This window comes from Anabrus simplex, chromosome 2, assembly GCF_040414725.1.
Source record: "Anabrus simplex isolate iqAnaSimp1 chromosome 2, ASM4041472v1, whole genome shotgun sequence".
NCBI lineage: Eukaryota > Metazoa > Arthropoda > Insecta > Orthoptera > Tettigoniidae > Anabrus > Anabrus simplex.
This window is the reverse complement of record NC_090266.1, coordinates 960,120,113-960,144,463: the sequence shown is the minus strand read 5'-3', so window position 1 is coordinate 960,144,463 and position 24,351 is coordinate 960,120,113. Positions and strand designations below refer to the sequence as shown.

The window sequence follows — 24,351 nt, the reverse complement described above, 5'->3', positions numbered from 1 at the left end:
TTGATTTGACACCCGTAGGCGACCTGCGTGTCGTGATGAGGATGAAATGATGATGAAGACGACACATACACCCAGCCCCCGTGCCAGTGAAATTAACCAATTGTGGTTAAAATTCCCGACCCTGCCGGGAATCGAACCCGGGACCCCTGTGACCAAAGGCCAGCACGCTAACCATTTAGCCATGGAGCCGTACAATAATAATAATAATAATAATAATAATAATAATAATAATAATAATAATAATAATAATAATAATAATAATAATAATAATAATAATAATAATAATAATAATAATAATATACCCAGCAAGATGGCTGTGGCTGTTTGGATCACGTAGCTATGAGCTTGCATTTCACATACCGCGCAGCCAGCTCGCTCGGTAGGGAGGATAAATTAAAATCCGTTAATGAATTGACCCAGAAAATAAGGGTTGACATAAGATGGCGTGAAGTGAAATAACGCTGGAAGCGGCATGAAGGTTAAGAATATAAGAAATCCCATCAACCTTGGTCGGGATCGAATCTGATATCTTGGGAACGGAAAGTCAAGGACTAACTGACTGTGCCTCTAGATAAGAAATTAAAACAGGAACGAAGAAACCAAGAAGCTCGTTATGATATAGATGAGTGGAGGAGATAAGTGGCCTCACGTCTCAAACTGGACGGAGTGAGAAAATGCTTGTTTGTGCAGGATACTGTTGAGACAAGCTCGTTCTTTGCCACTGTAATTGGTTTCGCTGGAAAGGTTAACATTCAGGCGTGAAGAAGGTGTGGGGAGGGAGGCGGGTTCGAGCCCAGATAGTTGACCAATGCACGCATGCTGCGTATGCGCATGATCCGCCGGCTTGCCCGGGCGCCACAAGTGACGCCGGGCGACGCACTGCATCTCGGCTCAGTTCAGCCCCAGGGAGCGCGCGACGCGATTACCTGCGTGACGTCTATGAGAATGTTGCAGCGGGAAACCGGGACCTGCGAGCACTTTGCGGCTTAAGTTAGCACCTACCGAAATCAGCCCGAGACTATTCATTTACTTCACTTAAGGTACTGTACCATCACTTGCTTTTACTCGACTTTTCTCTCACTTTCTTACTCCTTGTGTAATTAAAACTTTTTATCTTGTTAAAGAATCCATTTACTGACTCTGAATGTAAATATTTACCGGTACTCCTACCTCGTAAGAATACAAGAAACGACAAATCACTGAATCAATTCTTGATTTTTGACACGTTAACTTTAATAGTTTTTTGAATCAAGACTAAAATGTTCATCGTGAAACGAATTTCCATTTCATGACATGAATTCCAAATTTTTTGGCCTATACGACTGTTTTGGGTCAATTAGGTACCGTAAATTTCGTAGAACACATAATAATATACAGCAATTATAGACACATTTGCTAGAGTCTCACTGCTAGCATACATTACCAGTGGACACCTGTTGGCGCGAGCTGTGTATGGCACATAATACTGTAGAATAGAAACATACGACACTTTTGTGATACCTGTTGCCTGTTCCTTGTATGAAGAGTGCTGGTGGACTGTGACATAGATTACATTGTACCCACAGATCTTTATCCACTTTGGCAACAAAAGAGCAACAATGGCACGAGAATATCTCGTAAAATTGGTAACGCTGCATTTCAAAGAAAAATTTCAAAATGAAAATAACTTCAACATTATTGTCAGTAAATATTAGCACTTTCAACGTATAATATGTTTTACTGGGCCCTTACAAGATGAAAATACCTTAAAAATTATTGTCAGTAATAAATATTAGCATTTTTAATGTGTACTATACTTTATTGGGTTATCTTCATCAGAGGAAATAATGATTTCCAATGATATACATATATAAGTCTTCCATACCTTTTTGTGAGTTTTAAACACCTATACAGGAATGCACTGGTAGGCCTATATTGTTAAGACATGATGCACGTAATAACACTATTAAGAGAGAGAGAGAGAGAGTACGAATATGTTCAGGAAGTTTCCTTCTACACTCATACAGAACGATTACTTTATTTCTTACAGACAAGAAACTGAACTTGTAGAGTTTTATGATCTTCTTACGTAACTTGTTCTTAACAATGTGAAATATTTTCTGTTCTTATTGTTATTATTACTGCACTGCGTCTCACATTTTTAGAAATCTACGTAGGAACTACTGTATATCTCGTAGCTGTACACTTCACATTAGTAGACTGTAAATATTTCCCCAGTAAACTTTATCGGGTACTTAAATTAAGATTTTTTTACAATTTGTTTTACGTCTCATCGACACAGACAGGTCTTATGGTGACAGTGGGATAGGAAAGGTCTAGAAGTGGGAAAGAAGCGTCCGTAGCCTTAATTAAGGTACAGCCCCAGCATTTGCCTGGTGTGAAAATGCGGAAAACCATCTCAAGGGCTGCCGACAGTGGGGTCCGAACCTACTATCTCCCGGATGCAAGCTCACAGCTGCTCGCCCCTAACCGCACCGCCAATTTGCCCGGTAGTTATTTTGGTATGATAAGCTTTGCCGCAATGACAACCCATAACAATTGAGATGTAATTAAATTAAACTAGTAACTAGTGGATGGATTTCTGTTGTTGAACTTGATGGGCATTTATTTCATATTTGATATTAAAAAGCTACGACGTGGGGGCATACTGAGCAGTAATTCTGGCAGTGAATATATGAGATTCTAAGAACAAACGATATATTAACTGAAATGGAGTACATTATGTCGAACGATATTTGTTGTAGCATCCTCAAATCTGTGAGCAAATAAGAATAAAAATGCTGGTTCAGGTAGTTAACTAATGAGAAAGCTATGCAGACGCTGCATGTGACGCTAAAAGCAAGATATGAAACTTGGCAGATCCCAAACTGCCTGTCAGGTGCTCCGTTAAGCTGCTTACTTGCCAGCAGTGCAGGGTCTACATTAAGACATGAAATTATGGATTAGGGAGGGGAATTTTGGTACGAAATATGGTATTACTAGAGCAGATGATAGACATATTCTGAAGGAAATACTTTCCAATAATTTCAAATCATTAAGATAACCTCTGGGTTGTGAAATGTCCATCTGCCACTACAATTTGGCCTCTTTTGGCATACAGTTAGACTCCTAGGCAACTGATTGTTCACCATGACTTGGATTTTTCTAAGGTGTCCATTTTGAAGTGACAAAGGGGAGCCAATGTGTCCCTACTCCAGAATATTCTTTCTTAATCCGTTTACCCTCCAGGGTTGGTTTTTCCCTCGGACTCAGCGAGGGATCCCACCTCCACCACCTCAAGGGCAGCATCCTGGAGCGTGAGACTTTGGGTCGGGGGACACAACTGGGGAGGAGGACCAATACTTCGCCCAGGCGGCCTCACCTGTTATGCTGAACAGGGGCCTTGTGGGGGGGATGGGAGGATTGGAAGGGATTTGCCTGGAGGAGAAGTGGGAAAACACGGAAAACCTCTTCGAGGAAGGCTGAGGTGGGAATCGAACCCCCCTCTACTCAGTTGGCCTCCCCAGGCTAAGTGAACCTCGTTCCAGCCCTCATACCTCTTTTCAAATTTTGTGGCAGAGACGGGAATCGAACCCAGGCCTCCGGGGGTGGCAGCTAATAACTGACCACTGCACCACAGAGGCAGACTACTCTAGAATATGTTGTCAGAGTTTTTGAACTATATTTCGTTGGCTGGTGCATCGTAGACTTTCCGCTTAACAAGTCTGCGTCTATCTCGTAAACAAATCTAAGACGGTCTACTCTCGTAACTGGACACGAGGGAACACCGCTTGACTCATAACATTAGAAATAATAAGGTGCAGATGGCAACAGTATATAGCAACAGAAGTGTATAATACTAATTTAAAAACTCAACTATCTTCTACTCCTTCCCTGCGGAGTTGACTTGGGTATTAAATAATGATCAAATACCTTACCGTAATTTTGTTAAATATAACTTGGAACTAGTTCCTTTAATATAAGAATAGGCCTGTAATAAAGATTACACTTACGCAGCGGCGGCCGATCCAAATGAAGCTGGGAGGGCTGCCCACACATGTTTACAGTGCTCCTCTAGTTTGAAAATACCCATACACAGGTCACACGCCTTATCTTACCAATATATGCCATCACGAAACCTCAGCCGATGTACAGTTGCTCAATGTGAAATTCGTACAGTGATATAATGACATGGTCCGCCTCTGTGATGTAGTGGTTAGCGTGATTAGCTGCCACCCCCGGAGGCCCGGGTTCGATTCCCGGCTCTGCCACGAAATTTGAAAAGTGGTACGAGGGCTGGAACGGGGTCCACTCAGCCTCGGGAGGTCAACTGAGTAGAGGTGGGTTCGATTCCCACCTCAGCCATCCTGGAAGTGGTTTTCCGTGGTTAACCCACTTCTCCTCCAGGCGAATGCCGGGATGGTACCTAACTTAAGGCCACGGCCGCTTCCTTCCCTCTTCCTTGCCTATCCCTTCCAATCTTCCCATCCCTCCACAAGGCCCCTGTTCAGCATAGCAGGTGAGGCCGCCTGGGCGAGGTACTGGTCATACTCCCCAGTTGTATCCCCCGACCAAGAGTCTGAAGCTCCAGGACACTGCCCTTGAGGCGGTAGAGGTGGGATCCCTCGCTAAGTCCGAGGGAAAAACCGAACCTGGAGGGTAAACAGATGATGATGATGAATGATGATGATGATGATGATATAATGACATGTATAACAGTAAATAAAGAAAAACGGCATGCAGAACATTAACAAAATGAATATTTGATAATACTAGAGAGTATAACCTTCATACAATCCATACTTAGCAATTCATAATTTGTAACAATGCAACAGAAAATTGCATTTTGTCACAATAGAATAGTTTTTGTCTCAGAATAAAACTCGTACACTTTCTTACTATAACACAATACAGTAAATGTCTTTTGCCACAGCAGATGTTGGAAATAGATACGAATCGAATCCTCAATCTCCTGGCTATTGATTTCACCAGCTTTTCACAGTGAGACACAGGAATCTTGTTCCATTCTTCTAAAACTGCTTTCTTCAGGTCATTTTTGTTTTTGCTACAGTGTACTTTAACTTTGAAGTGAGACCATAGATGTTCTGTTACATTAATATCCGGTGATTGTAGTGGGATTTGTAATTCCTTTGGGCACTTGTAAAGAAGCCAGATGCGAACTTTCAGAGCCTGGCGTTTCAGATCATTGTCCTGATGAAATTTGAATGCACTACCAATCCCAAGGTTTTGAGCACTGGGTTGCACATTCTGCAAGATGTTTAAATATACATGTTGGTCCATAATGCCGTCTAGTAACTCTAAATTACCCACCCCACTAGCAGCCATACAGCCATTCAGACCCACCACATGGTTTAATAGACGGTCGTAGATTCTTCTCTACCGGGCGAGTTGGCCGTGCGGTTAGGAGCGCGCAGCTGTGAGCTCGCATCCGGGAGATAGTGGGTTCGAACCCTACCGTCGGCAGCCCTAAAATGGTTTTCCGTGGTTTCCCATTTTACACCAGGCTAATGCTGGGGCTGTACCTTAATTAAGGCCACGGCCGCTTCCTTCCCATTCCTAGGCCTTTCCTGTCCCATCGTCGCCATAAGACCTGCCTGTGTCGGTGCGACGTAAAACAAATAGCAAAAAAAAAAAAAGATTCTTCTCTTGAAGTTCGGTATTTGGATTACGCAACACAGCCCTCCTATTAGATCCAAAGAGATTTACCTTACACTCGTCGGTGAAAGAACGGTTTTCCAAAATTCAAAATCCTTATTTTGGTGTTCCTTAGCAAATGCGACTCTTCCTTCTGTTCACTTCACTAATGAAAGATTTCTCCCTAGCTACTCGGCCGTTATATTTATGTTTCCGTAACACATTTCTCACGGTTTTAGGATTACATGTCTTTTCTAACCACTTTTCAGCCTCTAAAGTCAACTTAGTAGATAACTTTGGATTCCTTTGTACACTTTTTAATAATAATATCCGTCTCTGTGGTATAATGGTTAGTGTGATTAGCTGCCACTCCCGGAGGCCCGGGTTCGAATCCCGGCTCTGCCACGAAATTTGAAAAGTGATACGAGGGCTAGAACGGGGTCCACTCAGCCTCGGGACGTCACCTGAGTAGATGGGTTCTTCCCTTTGACTTGAGATTTTTCTATAGCTTTCTCTTGCCTTGTTGACTAACACTTTTCGTTCGTTGAAACGTTTTATGATGTTCTGTACAGTGGAACACGATCTATTTACGACTCTGGCTATTTCTCTTAGAGATGTACCCTGTCTATGACGATGGATGATACGTTGACGTTCCTCCAGTGAATTTTGTCCATTCTGACGTCTGGTACTGTACCGTACGTACTGTAAGCAGATCTCGGAATAAAACACGTCTAACCTGGGTACTAGTCTCAGTAGGAGTGAGGGAGTGAAATTTTTTTGCTAGTTGTTTTACGTTGCACCGACACAGATAGGTCTTACGGCGACGATGGGACAGGAAAGGGCTAGGAGTGGGAAGGAAGCGGCCATGGCCTTAATTAAGGTACAGCCCCAGCATTTGCCTGGTGTGAAAATGGGAAACCACGGAAAACCATTTTCAGGGCTGCCGACAGTGGGGTTCGAACCTACTATCTCCCGAATACTGGATACTGGCCACTCTTAAGCGACTGCAGCTATCGAGCTCGGTAAGGGGGGAGTGAATAGGCTGTGTACTATTTACATTGACATCAACAGTGTACTGCTCGAGTTTCATTTTGGCATGTTATGCAGACAACTCAGACAAAATATTTATTTTATATTTAATGTATTGTTCCACGTGATCGGTATTTTGTTTCGCTTTTCATCATAGTTACCTTATGATCAATACAAAGTTATATTTCAGTGTACGAGTTTTACTTTGAGGCACTGTAAGTAGTTCCAGCACTGTTCTCTGTTAGTCAGCTTAATTGTCCTCTTCGGCTGATGGCTAGGATAGTAACTGAGATGTGTAGCTGTATGCAATGTACTGTAAATATTGACTATGCTCTCCTGTGATTTATTCTGTCTAATGAGTTTACTGTTTATAGCCCTCTGCAATTATCATTTCCCCGTTCCTTATACTTGGAAAGATTTCGGTACATCGTAGTGAACAGTTCCCTGTAGGCCTACTTAGTGTTCTTCCTCATAAACTGTGTCTATACTTCTGGGTAAATCTGTAAATAATAATAATAATAATAATAATAATAATAATAATAATAATAATAATAATAATAATAATAATAATAATAATAATTGTTACGGATTTTTCCGTGGTAGGTAGAGGTGAAAGAAGGTGCGGGTGTGAATAGGTCTCCAGCTACGAAAGCAAAATTAATTTAAAATTTAACAAGGTTATATTTTCTTTTCAAAAACAAAGAAATAACAAGCATGGCAGGTACAAAGTAGCAAATCAAAAAGGGTAGTTACAATATTTACAGGGATTGGGCTTCGCGCCCAGATTTTACACTGCTTGGGCAATCAGCTCAGTTTTACCCCAAACACGAGTTTTAACAGAGGGGCAGAAAACCCCATTCATACCTAGGAGGCCTTGCTCCAAATTACACAGAAAAGCCTCCACGAGGCATACAACACTCAATTTTCAAAAGAGCCACTCGCTCTCAAAATTTAAACCAAACTCCACCTTCAAGTTGTCCTCACTGGACATAGACACAGGGGTAAAATACCCAACCTACTGAGGTCTATTAAATAAAAATGGGCAATTACATGACCTCTAAAATAACAATTTGAGAGGAGGCGAACTTGCACTCCTAATACACTTGTTTTAAAAAACCTAATCTGGCTCTAGGCCACTAATGCAAGGGCTAATCCCATACTACCGAGGTGACTTTAGAAAAGAGCAATTTGTTTTACATTAACGAAGAATAGGTTGAGAAAATAAGTTCACCTCAAGACAATGTGAGTGGGAGCTCGAGAGGGTTAGCACTCTCTATCCCAATATGCAGCTTAAAAGAGAATAGAAGAAAAGATCGTTACATTTTAGGAAAAGGTTACATGGAGGAACGCTTCGCACCCGCCCCGAGAGTTAAACTGCTGAGCTAGCAAAGAAAGAATTTATTAATCGGCCATTACCTTATTGATGACCGCTGCCGAGGAAAGAGGCGCTTCCCGCCTCCTGCTATGTACTTTATACACTGAAAGATGGAACAGAAGTGGCCCGGAGACCCTAAAATCAGCAGTTTATATCCTCTCGCGGAAGGTTCTAGGCGTTAGGGGAATGAAAACACCCTCCCACAAACTTTTTATTGGCTCGGGTACAGAAACATATCCAAGTTGGGGGAAGATACATCGGATTGGTCGGAAATAACTCAAAGAAATTCAGGATTGGTTAAATGCAAAACAAGGGGAAAGAGAGGGGTATACAGCCAACTTAAACAATAACTGAATTTTTTTTTAGCAAAGACAAACATTTGAAATAAAAATTTCTCCAACAAAATAGTTCTTTGACTCCGCACTAGGTTGCACTATTGTTGATCTTCAGTAGTGTCCTCTAGAAGAGAAAGTTCACACTTCTTACTTCAAGTGAAACAAAACCACATCAAAAATGACACAGTTCAAAAACTCAAAATTTTCCACGTGGTGACATCTTCTGAGAAAGTAGAGAATTAATAGCGTAGATAAAGTTCAGACTTCCTCCAGCAGAGGAGTTTCAACTGGCGCACATTTTAAATTAGCGGAGTGGAGGTGTACCGCCCGGTACAGACCTCCCCCCCCAAAAGTTCCTCCCGGGGTGACACATGAAATTGTTTGAAAACAAGGTCCAAGTTTTGATGTAGATATGGAGATTAATTGCCAAAAAAATTTATAAGGTTTTCTTAATTTGGTTTGATTTAGTTTCAAAATTTTGTTGTTGCAGATGAAGAATAGTTTTTAAGTTTGTAGAAGTAGAATTCTGAGGATAAACTTTTAATACTTAAAAGTGATGAAAAATTTTGCAATGTCCACCAAATATTGCTGTTGAATTCCCAAGTGTAGTCATTGCTTATCGTAACTGTCCATGTAGTTGATGTTGATGAAGTTGGATGGCCAGACCGGCCGTTGCAGCTTGCGTCCAAAGGAGGCCGCTCGGACCCCTCAAGTACCCTGAGATACCGCTCGCCCGCACTATGAGGGGAGCAGAGGTGTTGAAACACGCCGCGCCCGCGGTGAACATATACAGGCTGCGGGCAAGTAGCTGGTCGTGCGCCGCACATCAGCCTTGGCCGGGAGGAGAGCTCCGGCTCGCCGTGCACATGTCGTCCTCGCTGGGGCCGAGGGGGCCCTTCCTCAAACCCAGTTGCGGCGCGGCGCCGCGCGGCTGCGGGGGCACTGAAACATTAAAGCTAGGCGACAGAATTGTGTTGGACCATCATGTTTCTTTTGAGGGCACAGGCATGTAGAGAGATAGAGGGGCCAGCGGCGTGCAGATATCCATGGCATTTCATCTAAGCCAGCCACTGTGTGTAGTGGAGCAGGAGACGGGAGCGTGGTAATGGCCGTGACAAGGACAGGATGGCAGTTTAACAAATCGGGGGAGGTTTCACAGAAATGCTTACATATAAAATAAAATAGAAGGAGCAGAATGCCTTAAGAGTGGAACTCAAAAAAAAATATAACCTTCATATTCCTATCAAATTATATGAAGCAAGTTGACACAAGATTTACACCGGTTTCACCTGGGACAGGTGAACCCTAAATATCCTCTCGGTGGCTGGATTGCTTACTAACAATGTAACCGGAGTAAGAAAATCGAGAATGATGCATGGCCCATGAAATCTGGGGGCAAGCTTGCCCGCGGGAACAAAATTCTTGACCATCACCTGGTCACCTACCTTCAAAGTGGTGGGTCTCCGTCCACGATCATACTTTTCTCTAACCTTTTCATGAGATACCTTAAGATTGGCTTTAGCCTTCTTCCAAAGATCTTTAATATTATCCGGATCTATTGTCTCGGGTAGAATGTCACTCAGAGACCAAAGGTTAGAGAGCGGCCTGTTGGGAACAAACTTGAACATCAAGGAAGCTGGAGTGAACTTATGAGATTCATGAACCGCCGAATTCAAAGCAAAAGCTAACCAATGCAGGGACGTGTCCCACCTGGAATGATCTTCATGATGATAGGCAATAAGTGCGGACCTGAGATTACGATTAACCCGTTCAGCCAGAGATGGTTGAGGGTAATAAGCAGAAGTAGTTACATGAGAGATGGATAAGTCAAAACAGAATTTACGAAATAAGTTAGATGTAAAAGCCTTAGCATTATCAGATACAATATATTGGCACGGACCAAAAGAAGCAAAAATAGAATTTAAGCAAGTAATGGTAGACTGAGCGGTAGCCAGCTTAGTCGGAAATAACCAAGAAAATCTGGTAAAACCATCTACACACACAAGGATGAACTTGTTGGCATTCCCCTTTGACTGGGGGAATGGTCCTACATAATCAATATACAGGCGCTCCATGGGGCGCGACGCTTGCTGGGAAGACAAGAGGCCTACCTTGGTGGACATGGTCGGTTTACTAAGCAAACAGGATTTACAAGCCTTTACTAGTTCACGGATTTCGCCGTCCATACCTTTCCAGATGAACATTTCACGAATCTTTTCACGAGTTTTAAAGATACCAAGATGCCCTCCTAATGGGGTCTCATGATAATACTTGAAGATCATAGGTACAAGAACCGCTGGAACAACAACCTTCATCATCTTATCATGCCTCGAAGGGCAACATAGAACACCATTCCTCAGAACATAAGGGACAACATGTTCCCCAGAAGAAAGGGTTTCCATTATCGGAGCCAGCGTCGGATCTTCACGTTGGTATTTCTCGATATCCCTAAAGAGCATGGGAGCATCTGTTAGGATGGCATTAACCTTAGATAGTATGGACTCGGAAGGTGATGAACTGACGACCGGTTCGTGGGTCTCGACGTCGTTAGAAAACATACGGCTGAGTCCATCAGCAACAACATTTTCGGTACCTCTGATATGTCTAACATCAAACTGGAAGGCAGAAATACGGATGGCCCAACGGGCTATACGACCAGTACGACGCGGCCTACCTAAGACCCAGCTTAAGGCTTGATTATCTGTCTCCAGGTCGAATTTAACATGTTCCAGATAGAGACGGAACTTCTCTAAGGCGAATAAGACTGCCAAACCTTCGAGCTCATAGATGGAATACTTGGCTTCTTGAGCCGACAATGTCCTAGACGCATAGGCGATGGGGCGCCTCCCTAGTTCAGTCTCTTGAAGAAGGACTGCAGCTACCGCTGACGACGACGCGTCGGTTTGGACGATGAATTTCTTCGAGAAATCAGGCATAGCAAGTACAGGGGCATTACAAAGTGCTAATTTAAGGTCTTCAAAAGCGGCTTGTTGAGAAGGTCCCCACTCGAATTTGATGCCTTTCCTACGAAGAAGGTTTAAGGGGGCCGCTCTATTAGCGAAGTTAGGAATAAACTTCCTGAAGAAATTCACCATACCAATGAACCTGGCGATACCTTTAATGTCCTTGGGAGGTTTGAAATCACGGATGGCCTGTGTTCTAGAATGATCGACTGCTACACCATCAGGTGACACAATATGCCCTAGGAAAGACATAGAGGGCTTAGCAAAGGCAACCTTGGACAACTTAACAGTTAACCCAGCCTTACGAAGGCGATCGAGAACCTCTCGCAGATGATCTAGATGTTCTTCAAAAGTCTCTGAAAATACGACGACATCATCCAAGTAGTGATATAAGTACTCAAATTTGATGTCGGAGAAGACCCTATCTAGTAGCCTAGTGAGTACAGCTGCTCCGGTGGGGAGCCCGAAAGGCACGCGGTTGTATTCGTATAAATTCCAGTCCGTGGCAAACGCTGTAAGATGTTTAGACTCTTCGGCAAGGGGAATTTGATTATAGGCCTGATTCAAGTCCAAGATAGTAAAGAACTTGGCCTTACGAAACCATGAAAAACAAGAATGAAGGTCGGGAAGGGGCACAGATTGTAACACCACCTTCCGATTGAGAGCCCTGTAATCAATGACAGGCCTGAAGCCTCCTTGGGGTTTCGGGACTAAAAAAATAGGCGAAGAATACGCTGACTTAGAGGGCCTAATAATACCGTCCTTCAACATCTGATCGATGATTTCTTTTAGAGCCTTCATTTTAGGTGGAGATAGCCTATAAGGTGGAAAACGGACAGGAATCGAATCCGTGACCTCAATTTTGTATTCAATAAGGTCAGTAACACCAAGAGTATCAGAGAACACCTCGGGAAACGACTGACACAATTTGCGAATACTATCAGCCTGCTCCTCAGGTAGATGTCTAAGGTCTAACAACATCTCATCCTGGGTAGGCGAAATAGAAGAACATGATGCAGAATTACATTTTAATAGAGGGATATTACAATTAGAGGCAAATTTGAAAGTGCAAGACTTACTCTGAAGATCGAGCACAAGACCAGTGTGGGAAATAAAGTCCGCTCCCAATATAATGGGGCAAGACAAATGCTTGGCCACAAACAATTTAACTTTCCATGTGAATTGAAAAATACGAATTTTGACATATAAGGAACCGAGAATTTCTAATGGAGAGGAATTAGCCGCAACGTATTGGATCGCCGACAAACAATAGTTAGGAAGCTTGCAAACAGATTTCAATTTTGAATACCAATCAGCCGAAATAATAGAACAAAGACTACCTGAATCTAAGAGAGCTGTTATAGGCTCGTTATTTAACTCAATTTTGAGAAAGGGGACCGGTGCGGGGGAATCCGCCGCAATCCTAAGACACTCTTTGGGACCTTCAAAAGATGAATTTGAAAATTGCTCGTTCCCTGAATTTACAACCTGTTTACCCGGGGCTGAGTCTCGGGAAGATGGATTAGTGGACTCAGCCGAAGCCACTAGTCACTTTTTGTTATTGGCATAGGTGGAATTTGCACCAGAAGTTGAGCAGGAGGGGGTGGTATTCGAATTGGGACAATTCTTGGCGATATGTGAGAAAGCCCCACATTTAAAACAGCCTTGTGATGACCCGGCTCCATTCCTTGTCCCACTTGACTTGATCAGTGGACACTTGTTGCGCAGATGGTCAGGCGACCCGCAAGCATAACATTTACGGGGATTGACTGGTCGGCGAGGTGGAGGCCGAGTATTACTAAAGGAAGGCGGGGGTTCTTTCGCGACACGCAAAGAATCGGCGTATCTAACTCCTTCCGCTGAGACGGCCAATGCTTCAAGTTCAGAGAAAGTTTGCGGGCACGCCGCGAAACACAAATATGACCTGTAGGGTGGTGAAATCCCTTCCACAATAGCTTGTACAATCTGATCCTCAGGGAAATGAAGAGCAAACACCCTAGTATAAAACTTAATGTCCTGAATGAAATCAGCCAAGTTTTCATCCAAGCGTTGTACACGGTTATAGTACTTCTGAATAAGGGAGGACCTGGCCCTAGCCGGGATGAAGTTAGCTAGCAAATGGGCATGGAAATCCTCAATAGATGATTGCTCGGCAATGGCTCTTACGATTTTATCTGAGAGAATACCAATAGCATACGGATAGATAATTTGCAAAATTTGACATGGAGAAAGAGAAAACACAAGGGCATGATCCTGAAATTCAACTAGAAATCTTAAAAAAGAAATTACATCACTGGTGGTATTAACGGAAAACTTAGAGATACCTCTGAGCAACATTGCCAATGGATGAGGCAAGCTGCTAAACCCGGGTGACATAGTAGGTAAAGGTTTCAATGGCAAAGAAGTTAATTCAGAACGGATGTTACTCAATGATGCACGACGTTCAGATTCGTTGTCCAATGGGGCAGGGATAGTTTGAGCAGCAACGGTTATCCTATTCACTTCTCCCTTGGGAGGCGCTTCCTCACTACCTGCATTCACTGTGGTGGGTAGATCGCTTTTGGGAGGAACCTCCCCTGTTAACAATTGAGTGACCTTGCTAGATAATTCAGACATATTTTCAAGCAGCGTACTAGCTTCCTTCTTCTGAACGTCATTCAACTTTAGAGACAACAGATCGTTAACCCTATTCGAAAAATGATATAGCCTAGCTTGCACACGCTTAATTTGATTAGGAGAAGGATCATTTTCATCAAAAAAACTAACTACAGAAGCTAGCCCAGTAATATTCTCCGTGATCGTGGAAAGAGAGTCGTCAATTTCTTTCTCTCCCAAATTGGGGATGGAAATGGGCAAATCTAGGGACTCTCTAAGCTTGTTTGTGTCTACTGCAACCGTGCCTCCAGATTGTACATTTCTAATAGTCAATTCATAGATCAACTCCTCCTTGCGCAAATAGTTAAGATGGAGAACATCGCCAGGGCCGGGCATGGTGACAGAACAATTTTGAAAAACTCAAAAAATTCCAGCAACTGGGAAAATAGTTAGAGTTCGGAACAAACAATATTTAGCCGTCAAAAGGGGCTAAATTGAGACCCATTCAACCACGCTCTGCTACCACTTGTTACGGATTTTTCCGTGGTAGGTAGAGGTGAAAGAAGGTGCGGGTGTGAATAGGTCTCCAGCTACGAAAGCAAAATTAATTTAAAATTTAACAAGGTTATATTTTCTTTTCAAAAACAAAGAAATAACAAGCATGGCAGGTACAAAGTAGCAAATCAAAAAGGGTAGTTACAATATTTACAGGGATTGGGCTTCGCGCCCAGATTTTACACTGCTTGGGCAATCAGCTCAGTTTTACCCCAAACACGAGTTTTAACAGAGGGGCAGAAAACCCCATTCATACCTAGGAGGCCTTGCTCCAAATTACACAGAAAAGCCTCCACGAGGCATACAACACTCAATTTTCAAAAGAGCCACTCGCTCTCAAAATTTAAACCAAACTCCACCTTCAAGTTGTCCTCACTGGACATAGACACAGGGGTAAAATACCCAACCTACTGAGGTCTATTAAATAAAAATGGGCAATTACATGACCTCTAAAATAACAATTTGAGAGGAGGCGAACTTGCACTCCTAATACACTTGTTTTAAAAAACCTAATCTGGCTCTAGGCCACTAATGCAAGGGCTAATCCCATACTACCGAGGTGACTTTAGAAAAGAGCAATTTGTTTTACATTAACGAAGAATAGGTTGAGAAAATAAGTTCACCTCAAGACAATGTGAGTGGGAGCTCGAGAGGGTTAGCACTCTCTATCCCAATATGCAGCTTAAAAGAGAATAGAAGAAAAGATCGTTACATTTTAGGAAAAGGTTACATGGAGGAACGCTTCGCACCCGCCCCGAGAGTTAAACTGCTGAGCTAGCAAAGAAAGAATTTATTAATCGGCCATTACCTTATTGATGACCGCTGCCGAGGAAAGAGGCGCTTCCCGCCTCCTGCTATGTACTTTATACACTGAAAGATGGAACAGAAGTGGCCCGGAGACCCTAAAATCAGCAGTTTATATCCTCTCGCGGAAGGTTCTAGGCGTTAGGGGAATGAAAACACCCTCCCACAAACTTTTTATTGGCTCGGGTACAGAAACATATCCAAGTTGGGGGAAGATACATCGGATTGGTCGGAAATAACTCAAAGAAATTCAGGATTGGTTAAATGCAAAACAAGGGGAAAGAGAGGGGTATACAGCCAACTTAAACAATAACTGAATTTTTTTTTAGCAAAGACAAACATTTGAAATAAAAATTTCTCCAACAAAATAGTTCTTTGACTCCGCACTAGGTTGCACTATTGTTGATCTTCAGTAGTGTCCTCTAGAAGAGAAAGTTCACACTTCTTACTTCAAGTGAAACAAAACCACATCAAAAATGACACAGTTCAAAAACTCAAAATTTTCCACGTGGTGACATCTTCTGAGAAAGTAGAGAATTAATAGCGTAGATAAAGTTCAGACTTCCTCCAGCAGAGGAGTTTCAACTGGCGCACATTTTAAATTAGCGGAGTGGAGGTGTACCGCCCGGTACAACAACAACAACAACAACAACAACAATAATAATAATAATAATAATAATAATAATAATAATAATAATAATAATAAAGATGTCCGCCTCTATGTTGTAGTGGTTAGTGTGATTAGCTGCCACTCCCGGAGGCCCAGGTTCAATTCGCGGCACTGCCACGAAATTTGAAAAGTGGTAGGAGGGCTGGAACTGGGTCCACTCAGCCTCGGGAGGTCACCTAAGTAGAAGGCGTTCGATACTCACCTCAGCCATCCTCGAAGTGGTTTTCTGTGATTTCCCACTTCTCCTCCAGGCAAATGCCGGTGTGGTACCTAACTTAAGGCTACGGCCGCTTCCTTCCTTCCTTCCTTCCTTCCTTCCTTCCTTCCTTCCTTCCTTCCTTGTTTGTGGCTTCCAATTTTCCCATCCCCCACCATAATGCCCCTGTTCAGCATAGCAGATGGTGAGGCCGCCTTGGTCCTCCTTCCCAGTTTGTATCCATCGACCCAAAAAGTCTCACGCTCTAGGACATTGCCCTTGAGGCCGTAGAGGTGGGATCCCTCGCTGAGTCCGAGGGAGAAACCAACCCTGAAGGGTGAACGGATTAAGAAAGAAAGAAAGAAAGAAAGAAAAAGAATAATAATATCAATAATATAATATGCTCCCTAAAGCCTTTCGGTCTTATGGGAAGAAAGAGGGTTTCATGTGGTACTAATGTATCTCCTGGCAAAAGTCTCTCACGTACTAAAAAATAGATTATTGCTATAATATTTTCCTAAATATTGGGTTTTGCACCCCATAACTACTTTTTAAATGCTTTCCGGGGACGCGGAGATGCAGGGATTTTGTCCTACAGAAGATCATTTACGTGCCAGTAAATCTACCGACACGAGGCTGACGTATTTGAGCACTTTCGAATAAGCTTACCACCGGAATGAGCCAGGTTGGGCTGAGAAGGCAAGCATTATACCGGCTGAGCTAATCAGCTCAGCTATTATAGTATTAAAAACTGAATACATAAATATTTTCTCATACCTTTACTACCTTTCGCATAGGGTCAACTTCGACATTTAGGCACTTGTACTCAAAGATCAGTTTAAGTATTCCCTCGTCATAGAAAGTTGGCACCTGTTGCTTTAACCAGTCTCCGACAGCGTTCGTTACATCGTCATCATTGCCGGAATGTTTTCCGGCGAGGAGTTCGTTTATCTACAGAGACAGGTTTAAATTCGGCGGTGCTTAGTCGGGGCTGTAGCGAGGGTGTGGAAAAATCTCCTAATGAAATTCCCAAAGTGAATTCTTTGTCTCTCTGGCAGAATGGGATCGAGCGTTTTAATGGAGGAGAACAATTCCACACGGGACCATGCTTCTGCGGCGGTTCAGAATAGCCGGAGGAGGACGTCTTAGGGTAGAATAGCAAGCATGATCATTTATGGTGGTGTTTCTAGGCATTGATTCGATAAGTAAAACTCTTTTAAGATTCTAGGAAACAGATGTCATGAGTTTCTGGTCGAATTTCACAGTCGGCATGATTATAATTGAGGCGATGGTTGCAATAACCACTTAAGTCGACTTAAGTAGTTTTTCCAGCGAATGCATTAATTTTTTATAATCCTCAATATGTTCTTCATCTAACCTCCAAATATGATTGCTTTATGTCAACGCTAGATGGCAGGAGCTTGTATTATATACAGCTGTGCAGCAAGTCGTTCTTCCGGCGAACAGCTGGGCTGACTTACGCGCTTCGACCTGGCGATATCTCACACGCGCGGGAATTAGTGACTGTTGTCTTGTGACTGTTGCGTGTGCTTTTGGTAGTTTTATTTTGTAAGGGCGTGTGATCAGGAGGCAGATGAGAAGGTAAATGAAGGAACAATGTAGAATAAAGTAAAGAAGAAATTACTTCAACGAGACTTTTGGAAACGCATGCAGAATAAAGCCAAGAGGAATCGTGGTGACAGCTATGTGAATACTAGTGGCAAGAAAGTATTCAGTTATACTGAAAATTGTTGCAAGAGATACTGCCACAGATTTTTCTCAGAGAAAGAAAGGAAGAAATGTTTAATTTTTTGGGGAACTGGCTGATAACATAGTGCAGGACACTCTTCTTTGTGGCCTCATTGATAAAAAGGCTTGAAGTTAACAAAGAAAAATGATTTTCTTTCTTTACTCAAGTTTTTAAAACCAGAGAATGCAGATACACTTAAGCATATATTAGAGAAAGAGACTGTTCTTCTTCTTGCTATTTGCTTTACGTCGCACCGACACAGATATGTCTTATGGCAACGATGGGATAGGAAAGGCATAGGAATGGGAAGGAAGCGGCCGTGGCCTTAATTAAGGTACAGCCCCAGCATTTGCCTGGTGTGAAAATGAGAAACCACTGAAAATCATTTTCAGGGCTGCCGACAGTTGGGCTCGAACCCACGATCTCCCGATTACTGGATACTGGCCGCACTTAAGCGACTACAGCTATCGAGCTCGGTAAAGAGACTGTTGTGGAGGAAAGTGAACTGAAAAGTGAAATCGGTGAGACTGAGGAAACCATTCAAGAATGAACGTTCATAAACTACTGTTTTGTGATTATTATTATTATTGTTATTATTATTATTACTATTATTATATGAATACTGTTTTCTTAACTTAGTCCACCTTATCAAGGCAATGCCAGTGTATAAGAAATCATTTAATCATTATTCTCTGATTGAAATTTCTTTCAAAAGTGCACTATCAAGAAAATAGTTTCGTTTTTGTGTAACTTCTACATATACTGTACATATATTATAATGAAAATTCACTGCCTGTTTCCAGTCATTCGACCCGGTCAGGAATGCAATGAATGAAGCCCCATCTAGCGGCGAGGGTAGAAATTGTGCCGGCTGCCGAAGCCTGTCGCACTCCTCTGGGGCAATGATTAACGACTGACAAATGAAATGAAATGAAATGATATTGGAGAGTGTTGCTGGAATGAAAGATGACAGGGAAAACCAGAGTACCGGGAGAAAACCTGTCCCGCCTCCTCTTTGCTCAGCACAAATCTCACATAGAGTGACCGGGATTTCAACCACGGAACCTAGCGAATATGTATTATAATATTATCAAAATATACTTATTAATCAGTGCAGGGTAGCTGTTTTCCCGTATTAAATTATTTAATTTAAGGTGCTGTTTTTCAGTCTATGCAATAACGACTTAAGTAAACTCACATTTAAGTGAAGATATATAAGAACTAGAGGAATTTAAATTCACAGTGAAATGGAAATATTGTTAAGGACTGTCATTATATTATATGTATAAATCAAGATGTCCATAAGTGAAAAACTCGTATATTTACAGTATTTCAAAACTTTGGATGTGATTTTCTCAAAACGGTGTTTTCAGACTTAAGTTGTTATTGCACCCATTGCCTCAATATTATGAATGTTCATTTTTAAAACTCACTACACTCAAGAACTGAATATGCTACGCCCCAACAAATTCACCAGGTAAAACACTCAACACAGCTCATGCGTGACAGCCTGCCACAACCGAGCTACGCAGTCAACGTGCTCATACGTTCTTTACTTTCTGAATCGTTCACGCAATAATAATCCCCCAGTAGCACTACAGCCCCTATGAGGCTTGGCCTACCAAGCGAACACTGCTCAGCCCGAAGGCCTGCAGATTACGGGGTGACGCGTGGTCAGAGCGTCCGTTATTCGTGGCGTTCTAGACCGCGGCCGCTATCTGTCTATCAGATAGCTCCTCAATTGTTCTCATGTAGGCCGAGTAGACCTGTAACCAGCTCTCAGATCCAAGTAAAATTTCCTGATCTTGCTGGGAATCAAACCCGGGCCTCCAGGTAAGTTGCAGGATCTCTATCCCTGGACCACGAGACCGGTAATAATAATAATAATAATAATAATAATAATAATAATAATAATAATAATAATAATAATAATAATAATAATAATAATAATAATTTTTAATGCTATTTGTTCGGGGCGTCAACCCACGCGGATGTTTTGCCCCTACTGGCACCATATTGTGTGAACCTGCGTGTAATTGGAATGGCGGTATTGTGGAATGTTGAGTGTGAGGAAAAGAAGATTAAGGACGTCACAAACACCCAGTCTCCAGGCCAGGGATATTAATTATTACAATTAAAAACCCCTGACCCGGCCGATAATCGAACCCGGAGCCGCCGGGTGACAGACGGACTCGTTGTCCCCTACACCGCGGGGCCGGAAATAATAATAATAATCATAATAATAATCATAATAATAATAATAATAATAATATTTTTACGTCCCACTAACTACTTTTACTGTTTTCGGAGACACCGAGGTGCGGAGAGGTATTGCCAGTCACAAAACTTCAGGTCTGCTTGACATTTACGGTTTTTGGAGGCGTCGAAGTGCCGGAATTTTGTCTGCAGGAATTCTTTTACGTGGCGGTAAGTCTACGGACACGAGGCAGCCGTATTTGAGTACCTTAAAATACCATCGGACTGAGATGGGATCGAACCCTGCTACATAGGCTGTCCTACTCACTACAGCCAAATATGTGCGTATAAACACAGCGTAGCTGTGAGCTTGCATTGGGGAGATATTGGGTTCGAACTCCACCACCTGTAGGCCTGAAGATGATTTTCCGTGGGTTCCCATTTTTACACCAGACAAATGTGGGACTGTACCTTAATTAAGGCAACGGCTGCTACCTTCCAAATCTCATCCTTCCGTTACCGAAAACCAATGTTGTGTTTGTGCGACATTAAACTAGAAAAAAGAAAAAAGAAAACATTTCTAGACTGACCGTGAGTGGGATGTTAACTCATTTCTTTGATAAATTGTAGTAACACAGGTTGAATATACGCTACACCAGCCCTTCCAACCAGTCTTAATTTTTTGATAGAACCAGGAATCGAACACAAACCTCGATCGTGCACTTCCATCTTCATGTGCAGTTCGTTTATAAAATGTCCTTCCAGAAGAATGTACGAATAATACATCAATATTAATGTTATTTACGTTACGTCCCACTAACTACTTTTACGGTTTTCGGAAACGCCGAGGTGCCGGAAGTTAGTCTCATAGGAGTTCTTTTACGTGCCAATAAATCTACCGACACGAGGCTGACGTAATTGAGCACCTTCAAATACCACTGGACTGACCCCGGATCGAACATGCCAAGTTGTGGTCAGAAGGTCAGTGCCTCAACCGTCTGAGCCACTCAGCCCGGCCCAGAAGAATGAGTAATAATAAAAGGGAAATTCGTTAATCATCTTGGACATACAGCTTTTCCTTATTGTTGGCAGTATTTGATGTTTAAATGCAAAAAAATGTCTGTTTGGTTCAACAATGTATTACTCACGCCTTATCGTCGCTAACAAGTAGCTCGTCAAGGGATCCAAGTCACTGTCACATATCGAGTTCCGAAGAGTGCATTTTTGCCACTTTTTCGTATAAGCGAGCGCGATCTTGCTGTTCTTAACCAGAAATCGAAATGGACATGGTGGACTATAAGCAGTAGTTATTGCGAACATCGCTGTACGCTCGTCAGTGACCCTGAAATACTGCAACCCTCACTCTACGTAGAGTAGTCATACAAACTTCAGTATGCTGCTGCATCACCGCTATTGGAGAATGAGACAAATGAGTGCAGCTTATTGGTGCGATGAGGAGAAACAGGCTCCGCTTCTCCTCTAAGATTGTCACTAATTGTTACCAAAGGCCTGTTGCACGTTAACAAGTACAGTGCGCCTGTATAACAGCCATTAGTCTGTTATATCTGCTGCATGGGAAGAATAGCTCTGAAATTTCCTTGAAGAAAATAAATCAGGAATATAAGAGTTAAGATTATTAGAATAGTTCTGAACCGAACAAGAAGTTCTTCTTGTAATAATTGTCGTTTGAATTTAGAGAAATCAAGTAAGCTTTCAGTTTCAAGTGACTGTTGATACTGTAGTCATAGCTAAGGGATCCTGAGTTACAGCCTACGTCAGGCTGTTCCAGCGTGAGTGCGGAGTACTCACAACTCTCATGAGTCTGGCTGCAGCATGCAAGGCAGCTCGGCACTGGGGCAAGCTGTCGTCACGGCCCGGTGAATACTGATGGAGACCGGTGACGGGGAATACCGTTCAAAGGGGTTGCTATGCCGAGGAATTGGGAGTATAGGCGATAATAATAATAATAATAATAATAATAATAATAATAATAATAATAATAATAATAATAATAATAATAATAATAATAATAATAATAATAATGTTATTTGCTTTACCTGCCACTAACTATTGTCACAATTTTCGGAGCGCCGCGGTGCCGGAATAAAGTTTCACAGGAGTTCTCTTACGTGCCTGTAAATCTACCGACACGAGGCTGACGTATCTGTGCACCTTCAAATACCACGGGACTGAGCCTGAATCAAACCTGCAAAGTTGTGGTCAAAAGGCCAGCGCCTAAACCGTCTGAGCCACTCAGCCCTGTGAGGGTTTCCCCAGGTAATACAGGACGAAAACTTAAACATATGTGCCGCTCCTGGAAGCAGTTGCATGTCGTTCTTTTTGTTCTGTCTGTTCAGTGTGATTAGAGAAGTGCCGTGTACAGTCATATCATACCATTGTTGCCTGTCCGGCTCCATGGCTAAATGGTTAGTGTGCTGGCCTTTGGTCACAGGGGTCCCGGGTTCGATTCCCGGCAGGGTCGGGAATTTTAACCTTAATTGGTTAATTTCGCTGGCACGGGGGCTGGGTGTATCTGTCGTCTTCACCATCACGTCATCCTCATCACGACGCGCAGGTCACCTACGGGTGTCAAATCAAAAGACCTGCATCTGGCGAGCCGAACATGTCCTCGGACACTCCCGGCACTAAAAGCCATACGCCATTTCAATTTTTCAATTGTTGCCTCATGGCCTGCCGAATTGCGGATACATGGCAAGGCTACATTGTTAGCCTTTCCGATGCTAATTTCTCATTTTCGAGGATTCTACAACAGTGTAAAATGAAACGTCTCGACACTAGTACGTCCTCTGTAGGCAACGTGATAAAATTACATCAGAATGGTTTTCCGCCAAAAACGACAACTTCAAAAAAACTGACGCGGAAGAGAGTTCCACCTTCCAGGACTCCGGACATCACTAAGAAGGTAAAGGCTGCTGTCCTGAAGGAAAATCCACCAACTCCAATACACCTTGCCAGCTACACAAGAACATGTAAGGGTACAGTCTACCGTATAATTAAAGAAGATCTGAACCTGGTAAAGCGGCTTAAGGCACGTGGACATGCTTTGAAAGCAAGGCACGTTGAAGAACGGGTGACTAATGCCAGAAAATTATACGAAAACTACCTAGCAGGGGATAAATGGCAGTTGGTTATTACACTGGATGAACCTTTGGTTTATTATTATGACACCAGCAAGCCCCGGGCAATTTACTGTCACCCTAAAGGCCAAAAGGGGACTCAAACTTCGTCAAGGAAGACAAGGAAAAGTTTGCTATGGGGTTCATGGTGGTGGCAGGATATTGTGTGCAGGGTAAACTCAGAATCCTCAGAGTGCCGAAAAATGTGAAGATCAATGCTACCTAATTCCAGAAGAAAGTCATGGACCCCTATTTTGACGAAGATATCCATCGGCTGTTTGGTGAGGATGCTTCAAATGTCGGAATCCACATCGATAAAGCATCCAGTCATACTGCCAGACCATCAGTCACCTACTATGAAACAAAAGAAGCAGAGACGGGTGTCCGTGTCATACCATTTAGTGACGTCCCAGTCAAATCTCTGGATGCCTCACCGATGGATTTCTGTGCCTATTTTTGCTAGTTGCTTTACGTCGCACCGACACAGATAGGTCTTATGGCGACGATGGGTCAGGGCAGGGCTAGGAGTGGGAAGGAAGCGGCCGTGGCCTTAATTAGGGTGCAGCCCCAGCATTTGCCTGGTGTGAAAACGGGAAACCACGTTGCCGACAGTGGAGTTCAAACCTACTATCTCCCGAATACTGGATACTGGCCGCACTTAAGCGGCTGCAGCTATCGAGCTCGGTTTTTCTGTGCCTTTGGTCTCCTGAAAAGAGTACTTACATCTAGACGACCAACCACTATTGAGGGTCTTTGCAAAGTGTGCAAGGAGGTATGGGACAATATTCCTCGTCCTGTACTCGGTCGAATTCTTCTACAGTGGAAAATGAGATGTAGGGTAATAGCCCGTGCCCGTGGCTATCACATGAAGCACAACCGGGTCTGAAGAAAAGGAATCGCCTAGGACAAAAGGTACGTCAAAATTGTCCAAACTTAACTGGAGCAACCCTCCGAAGGACATATTCAACAGGCAAGTTCAAGGTGCAGAATATAATACGGACAAGTATAAATCCTTTCCTTACTCTTTCTAATAATGTTATTTGCTTTGCGTCCCACTAACTACTTTTTAAGGTCTTCGGAGACGCCGAGGTGTCGGAATTTAGTCCCGCAGG

At 42.9% G+C, this 24,351-nt stretch overlaps 1 long non-coding RNA gene across 1 annotated transcript in view; it reads left to right on the top strand.

Annotated features, from left to right (window-relative positions):
• Positions 1-904: 904 nt before the first annotated feature.
• LOC136863219 (uncharacterized) overlaps positions 905-24,351 on the top strand; it is a 515,522-nt gene continuing 492,075 nt past the window's right edge. The window contains exon 1 of the long non-coding RNA XR_010859175.2: positions 905-1,040. This is a non-coding gene — a long non-coding RNA (uncharacterized lncRNA). The remainder of the gene's footprint in view (positions 1,041-24,351) is intronic.